Source organism: Mustelus asterias, chromosome 12 (assembly GCF_964213995.1).
Source record: "Mustelus asterias chromosome 12, sMusAst1.hap1.1, whole genome shotgun sequence".
NCBI classification, from domain to species: Eukaryota; Metazoa; Chordata; class Chondrichthyes; order Carcharhiniformes; family Triakidae; genus Mustelus; species Mustelus asterias.
In genome coordinates, this window is record NC_135812.1 from 61,933,059 (window position 1) to 61,941,261 (window position 8,203).

Genomic DNA, 8,203 nt, shown 5'->3' on the forward strand with positions numbered 1-8,203 from the left:
TCCCACATCAGTTACCATCAGATCAACCCAACGTCTGCTATTGTGTGAACCTACTGCGACTGTTAGCAAGGTTCTGGGACAGCATGACAGTCAGGGATTTTATGTCAAAGTAGCCTGCCCAAAACCTCCCTTTCTGCTGACAATGTGCCTTTAAGAATTATCAGCGAATTGTTATAGTACGACAGGTGCCCATTCAGCCCATTGTGTCTGTACCGGCTCTCTGAGTGAGCAATTCACTATTCTCTCACCTTCTCCCCATAACTCTACACCTTCTTCCTTTTTGTGATGTTTGTTACAACTTTATTGCAACAGTATCTTTGGGCTGGATTTTCACCTCAATGCAGAGGCAGGCGAGCATGAAAATTCAAGCCAGTTTGCCAACACCATACCTGCCCCTGGCCGGGTTCTCGGGGCTGGAATTGGAGTTGACACGTCTACCTGCCCTCAAGCAACAGTTAGCTAATTAAGGATAGTTAAAAGCTTCATTAAGATCTATTGCCAGAAGCCGACTGAAATTTGAAGTCAGCCTCCAGGCCCCTCCGAGGTGTGGGGTCTGGATCAGTTGACAGGGGGCAATGTCTCAGTAGCAGGCTGGGCCCAGCACTTTTGGCAGGCTTTGAGCCACAGTTTTGGCCAAGGCCAGATTGGCCTATTGAGGGCACTTAAGATTTTGAAACATTGAAGAGAAGGCTTCTCAAAATGGGAGCACCCTCTCTGTCTGACTTGAACTGCAGGTTGCGGCTCCTATTGCCCCTCCAGCTTTGGGAACCCACCTATCATCCTTAACTGGACTGCGAGTCAACCCTCCGGTCAGCAATCGGCCAATTCAGGGAACTGCAATGGAAAGAACAGTGTGAGAGATGAATGTTTTTTATCATGAGTTAATTATTTTCTCTCAGAAGCTACACTTTGAATGTTCCTTCAATTTTCCTCCTCTTATTTTATGTACTATTCCTTCGACATACATTGAATTGCCTGCTGATTCAGTATGTCCTTCATCAACTACTCTATCAATCAGCAAAGTCTGAATATACCAGTGGACTTTGAGATTGCAAGTCAGTCCAATTCTTTCCCAATTGCTGACATTGCCATCAGGTGTGAATGGTGCCAATGATTATCTCCATCCTTTGTTATGATCCCTGTAGAGACTTTCTGAAAGAGATGAATTTCCCAGTGACCAACCAAAAGTACTGAAAGACAAGCTTTCACTTTTTAAGACTCTTACTGCAACAAACCAAAATCAATGTAGACCAAACATTAATCCACTTACCTAGGAGTCAGAGAGGCAGCGGACCGGTGAGGGAGCAGCCTAGAGTATAAATCGGGGTCTAAGCTTAAGGCCTACACCACTTACCTGGGAGTCGGATAGGCAGTGGAACTGTGAGAGGGCAGCTCGGAGCAGCAGAGTACAAATCGGGGCCAAGGCTCAAGGACTTCAGCATTTACCTGAGAGCTGGAGAGGCAGCAAAACCATTCAGCTGCTCAGAACCAGCATGCGCTAAATTCAAAAACAAAGAGTGATATCACTGCAAAAGCATAAGTTAATTGGTTGGTAAGAAACTGGTATTAGAGGCTGATCCCAAATTGCTGTAAATTAGAAAAGAGTAATATTTTAACCAATAGCGCTTTGATTTAATAGAGAAACGTCAGGAATAAGGGAAAGTTAGGGTCAATACAAACAGTAACATAAGTAATCCAAAGTAGGATGATGTTAACGTAAGGGAAGTAAAGTTAAGACATGGCAGGCCAGTTCAGTTAGGTGGAATGCGTGTCCTGTAATATTTGTGAAGTTACCAGTGTCCTGGACGACTGTCTGTGCAGGAAGTGCTGTCAGCTGCAGAAATATGAGCTCTGGGTTTCAGAGCTCAGGTGGCGGCTGAAGCCACTGTGGTGCATCTACGAGGCTGAGAGCAATGTGAATAACACATTCAGAGAGGTGTTCACACCGCAGCTTAAAGGCCTGGAATAGGTGACCACCAGTCAGTTCATGAGAATTAGGCAGGAAGTGCAGGAATCCTCTGGGGTCTCGTTCACAAATCAATTTTTCATTTGGAAGCTGTTTTCTCAAAGAAGTGCAGTCAAAGCCAGGCTTGTGGCACCACAAGCGGCTCAGCCATTCAGGAGGGGAGGAAGAGTATTAATGATAGGGATTCGTTAGTTAGGGGAACAGACTGGAGTTTCAGTGGCCATAGACGTGACTCCAGGATGATATGTTGCCTCCCTGGTGCCAGGTTCAAGGACATCACAGAGCAGCTACAGGACATTCTTCTGGGGGAGGGTGAACAGCCAGAGGCCATGATCCACATTGGTAATAACTTAGGTAGAAACGGGGATGGGATCCTGCAGTCAAAACATAGAGAGCTGGACAGAAAATTAGCAAGCAGGACCTCAAATATAGTCATCTCCAGGTTACTCCCAGCACCACATGCAAGTGACTACAGAAATAGAAGGACAAGGCAGATGAATGAGAGGCTGGAAAGATGGTGCAGAAGGGAGGGCTTTAGATTCCTGTGAAACTGGGGCTGGCTCTGGGATGGCACCTGTACAAGATGGACAGGTTGCACCTGAACAGAGCTGGGACTGAGTTCCTTGTGGGGTGTTTTGCTGATGCTATTGGAAGGGCTTTAAACTAACTTGTCAGGGATGTGGGAACCAAGAGGGAATATTAGAGAGGAACACCAGGGTGCACAAAATACTGGGAGGGACAGATAGCACTAATATAGAGAATAATAAGTTAATATGTGGAACCAGAGTAAGGGAGAAAGTAATGAATCTAAATGAGGGTTACTGTGATGTGGAAATATGATGTTGTGGCAATAACAGAGACCTGTCTCAAGGAAGGGCAGGACTGGGTGTTAAATATTCCTGGGTACAAGGTGCTCAGGAAGGATAGGGGAAGGGGTTTAGTATTGGTTAAGGAGAGCATTGCAAAAAGAGTATGTCCCAGAGGATTCAAGGACAGAATCAATTTGGCTAAAGCTAAGGAACAAAAAGGCTGCAATTACATTGCTCGGAATAATCTATAGACTGTCAACTAGTGAAGAACAAATCTGCAAGGAAATTATAGAGATGCAAACATTATAGAGCATTATAATGGGAGACTTTAATTACCTGAATGTAGACTGGGACAATGGTAGTGTAAAGGGAGAAAAGGGGCAAAAGATCCTACATTGTATTCAGGAGAATTTCCTACAGCAGTATGTGTCCAGTCCAACAAGAAAGGACATAGTGTTGGACCTGATTCTTGGAAATGAGGTGGGTCAAGTAGATAAAATGTCAGTGAGGGAACATTTAGGAGACAGTGATCATTGTATTGTGAGGTTTAGGATGATGGTAGAAAAGGACAATGGGCAATCCAGAGTAAGAGTAATTAACTGGGGAGAGCTGACTTCAATGGGGCAAGAACAGAGCTGGGCCGGATAGACTGGAACAAAACAAAATAAAAGCAAAATACTGCAGATGCTAGATTCTGAAAGAAAAACAGAAAATGATGGAAAATCTCAGCAGGTCTGACAGCATCTGAGGAGAGAGAACAGAGCCAACATTTCAAGTCTGGATGACCCTTTCTCAGAGCTGGAATGAAAAGTTGGCAGGAAAATCTGTTGCTGAACGGTGGGCTACCTTCAAAAAAGAAATGGTTCAGGCAGTTAAGGCATATTCCCTCAAAAGGGCAAGGTAGAGCAAGCAAATCCAGAGTTCCAAGGATGAAAAAAAAACAGAAATTAAGATAAGGAAGAAAAAGTGGAACATATGACTGGTGTCAGGTAGAAAATGGCATTGAGAACCAAGGGGAATAAAGAAGGTTCAGAGGAGAGGTGAAAAAGCACGTCAGAGAAGTGAAGAGGGATTATGACAAAATACTGGCAGCCGATCTGAAGGGGATTCCCAAAGTCTTCTTTGAATATAAATAGTAAAAGGATGGCAGGAGGAGAAATAGGACCGATTAGGGGCATAAAAGGGAAGTTCTGTATACAGATTGAGGTGACACTGATTAGTGTGGAGAATTGCAGCTTTCCTTTCTGAGATCCTATGTTTGAGCTTAAGGTCACACTGCATTGAATCTGTGACCACCAAACAAGAGGTGCATTTATATGGCACCATTCATGGCCTTGGGTGTCCTCAAGTGCTTTACTGCCAAAGGTGTGCTTTTGAAGTGTGACCACTGTTGTGATGTAGGTAACACGACAGCCAATTTATGCACAGCAATGTGATAATGATGAGGTAATCTGTGGTGTTGTTTGAGGGATAATTAATAGCCAGACTCTTCACACGCCACTCCTGCCCTTTGGAAGAGTGCCATGAGAGACTTTCTATCCAGTTGAGAGAGGCAGGTGGGGCCCCAGTTTAACATCTTCTCCAACAGATATACATTAGTTCTCCCACCACAGCCCACACTCCCCACCACCCTCTGACTTGAACTCCCGACAAGCATTGGCTCTGACATTAACTCTCCACAGATACTGCCGGACCTGCTGGGTTCTGTTTTTATCTCAGGTTTGCAGCATCTGCAGTATTTTGCTTTTACATAAGCAGAGGTTCTTTGTTGGGTATGTGAGATTGCAAAGTTATCATTTGTACATTGGCTGTGACCACTGATTCCAGGTTGGTGTGCACTCTCTCTCTCTCTCTGAATAGGCTGTCAACATTTTCTACTACTTGCGTTGCATTTTGCAAAGGAAATTTTGGATTTAAAGAGAAGTCCTCTCATTGGAAATGCGAATTCACTTGAGTATCAGAACATTTTCAGCTTTTATATTGTTCCCTTGCTGAGAGTTATAGCTCGGCGGGGATGCTGCTTGTTCATGAAATGCCTGCGGCTGCTTGCACTTCTGGCTTTGCCTTCAAGTTGTTTTACATTAAAAATTGTTAACAGCTTCTAATCATGGCTCACATCTGTGACCCAGGTTCGGATCAATGCAGAGAACATCTCCACTGTTAAAATCTTTACAATAATGCAGTGCAGAAGGAGGCCAGTCAGCTCATCGAGCTTGTGCCATTCCTTCGGAGGAACTTTCCAATTAGTCCCACTCCCTCACCGCTCTTTCTCTGTAAATCCTTTTCCTTTCAAGTGTATATTCGATCCAAGTTTGGAGGTTGGAAAGATCCAAAGATTGGAGGTTAGCGAATGTTGTCCCATTGTTTAAGAAGGGGAACAGAGACTTCCCCGGGAATTATAGACCGGTGAGTCTCACTTCTGTTGTCGGCAAGATGTTGGAAAAAATTATAAGGGATAGGATTTATAGTTATTTGGAGAGTAATGAATTGATAGGTGATAGTCAGCATGGTTTTGTGGCAGGTAGGTCGTGCCTTACTAACCTTATTGAGTTTTTTGAGAAAGTGACCAAGGAGGTGGATGGGGGCAAGGCAGTGGACGTGGTATATATGGATTTTAGTAAGGCGTTTGATAAGGTTCACCATGGTAGGCTTCTGCAGAAAATGCAGATGTATGGGATTGGGGGTGATCTAGGAAATTGGATCAGGAATTGGCTAGCGGATAGGAAACAGAGGGTGGTGGTTGATAGTAAATATTCATCATGGAGTGCGGTTACAAGTGGTGTACCTCAGGGATCTGTTTTGGGGCCACTGCTGTTTGTAATATTTATTAATGATCTGGATGAGGGTATAGTTGGGTGGATTAGCAAATTTGCTGATGACACCAAAGTCGGTGGTGTGGTAGACAGTGAGGAAGGGTGTCGTAGTTTGCAGGAAGACTTAGACAGGTTGCAAAGTTGGGCCGAGAGGTGGCGGATGGAGTTTAATGCGGAGAAGTGTGAGGTAATTCACTTTGGTAGGAATAACAGATGTGTTGAGTATAGGGCTAACGGGAGGACTTTGAATAGTGTGGAGGAGCAGAGGGATCTAGGTGTATGTGTGCATAGATCCCTGAAAGTTGGGAATCAAGTAGATAAGGTTGTTAAGAAGGCATATGGTGTCTTGGCGTTTATTGGTAGGGGGATTGAATTTAGGAGTCGTAGCGTTATGTTGCAACTGTACACAACTCTGGTGCGGCCGCACTTGGAGTACTGTGTGCAGTTCTGGTCCCCACATTACAGGAAGGATGTGGAGGCTTTGGAGAGGGTGCAGAGGAGGTTTACCAGGATGTTGCCTGGTATGGAGGGGAGATCCTATGAGGAGAGGCTGAGGGATTTGGGATTGTTTTCGCTGGAAAGGCGGCGGCTAAGAGGGGATCTTATTGAAACATATAAGATGATTAGAGGTTTAGATAGGGTGGATAGTGATAGCCTTTTTCCTCTGATGGAGAAATCCAGCACGAGGGGGCATGGCTTTAAATTGAGGGGGGGTAGTTATAGAACCGATGTCAGGGGTAGGTTCTTTACCCAGAGGGTGGTGAGGGATTGGAATGCCCTGCCAGCATCAGTAGTAAATGCGCCTAGTTTGGGGGCGTTTAAGAGATCCGTAGATAGGTTCATGGACGAAAAGAAATTGGTTTAGGTTGGAGGGTCACAGTTTTTTTTTAACTGGTCGGTGCAACATCGTGGGCCGAAGGGCCTGTTCTGCGCTGTAATGTTCTATGTTCTATGTTCTAAGTTCGTTTTGTAGCGGCACGGTGGCACAGTGGTTAGCACTGCTGCCTCACAGCGCCAGGGACCCGGGTTCAATTCCAGCCTTGGGTCACTGTCTGTGTGGAGTTTGCACATTCTCCCTGTGTCTGCGTGGGTTTCCTCTGGGTGCTCCGGTTTCCTCCCACAGTCCAAAGATGTGTGGGTTAGGTTGATTGGCCATGCTCAAATTCCCCTGAGTGAGGGAGATTTGCAGGATAAATACATGAGGTTACAGGGATGGGACCTGGGTGGCATTGTTGTCGGTGCAGGCTCGATGGGAATGATTCACTGAAGGATGTAATGGCTTTGACGAGGCCCACGATGTAGACCTCTTAGAATATGAGCTCCCTGATTAAGGCAGTAATAGGTTGTCCATTCAGGGAGCTTTGCATGTGTACATAATGTGGAATGTCAGGGTTACTGGCACTCGGGGTTTATACTCTGTATGAGGAAATACTTGCCTGAGTGTTGCTTACTATGTAAATAAATCTAAATTTGACGAAGGGACACTGGCCTTGGAGGAATTATTTCAAAAGGGGATTGCATGTTAAACCTGACCCACCCATCAGGAATGTGATAGAATGAAGCATGCACCATGCCCAATATTGGTATATATATTGATTCACCACTCAATCCCGAGCAATTCCTGCCCAGGAAGTTGGGCTATACTCACCCCCTGTATCGTATATACTTTATACATGCATATTGAGATCTCAAATAGGCCTTATCTCGTTGAAGAAAATTCCTTTGACAGGATGGTGATTAGACCCGGCATGGAACCAGGTTTAGCATTCTTAGTTTAACATGTCGAGCATCCTGTCAGTTGGAATCTGTGCAAAATAACACAGGGCTAAATCCTGCTCATTCCCTCATAGTTCAGTCATTAGGGGTTGAGGTTCTGCGGGAGGTAATGGAGAAACGTGAGGCAGCCTTATTTATTGGTGAGGCACGGGGGAAGGGGGGATGGAGGGGGTTGGGGTGGGCTGAAAACAAAAGATTCAGTCACAGTTTGAACGATAAGTCTATAGCTGGCTGGTAAATTTTGTTGCCTAAACGTAAATGCTGAATGCAGTTTTTTTAATGCTAAAAGGTGTGACTCCAGGCATTTGCTCGACAGCGCTGCCCTGGTACTGCCACCAATTGGCGAGGCTGCAAGTGCTGGATTACACGCAATTGTCAACATGATAGTGTCATTCTTTCACCGTCCAAAGCCTGAGAGACTGCAACAGGGCTTGTGAAAAATCTAAATGGCTATTAAAGGATTGCCAGGTGTCCCTCCAAGGTGGGTGGGGTGAGGGTGCACAAAATCCTTTGCAGGAGAGTTGCTACCTTGGGGAGGTGAAATATTACTGTTTTCTTTCACATGCCTGGTTACCAGTAGCATTCGTGTAGGCCTTAGAGCAAGCTCACCTGTCTGTCTCCATGGTAACATTCAACATATGGCACTTGGAGACAGATGGGAAATTCCATTTGACAGCCTCATATATATCGAAATCAAAAATTCAAATCCAGCCCAACAGTTCAAGACCCACACCAGGGCCTGAGCGTATTAAATAGTCTACCACGCCAGTGTAGTATTGAGGAAGTCCTGCATTGTCTGAGGTGCTGTCTTTTGAACAAAACTCTAAAGTTTATTTATT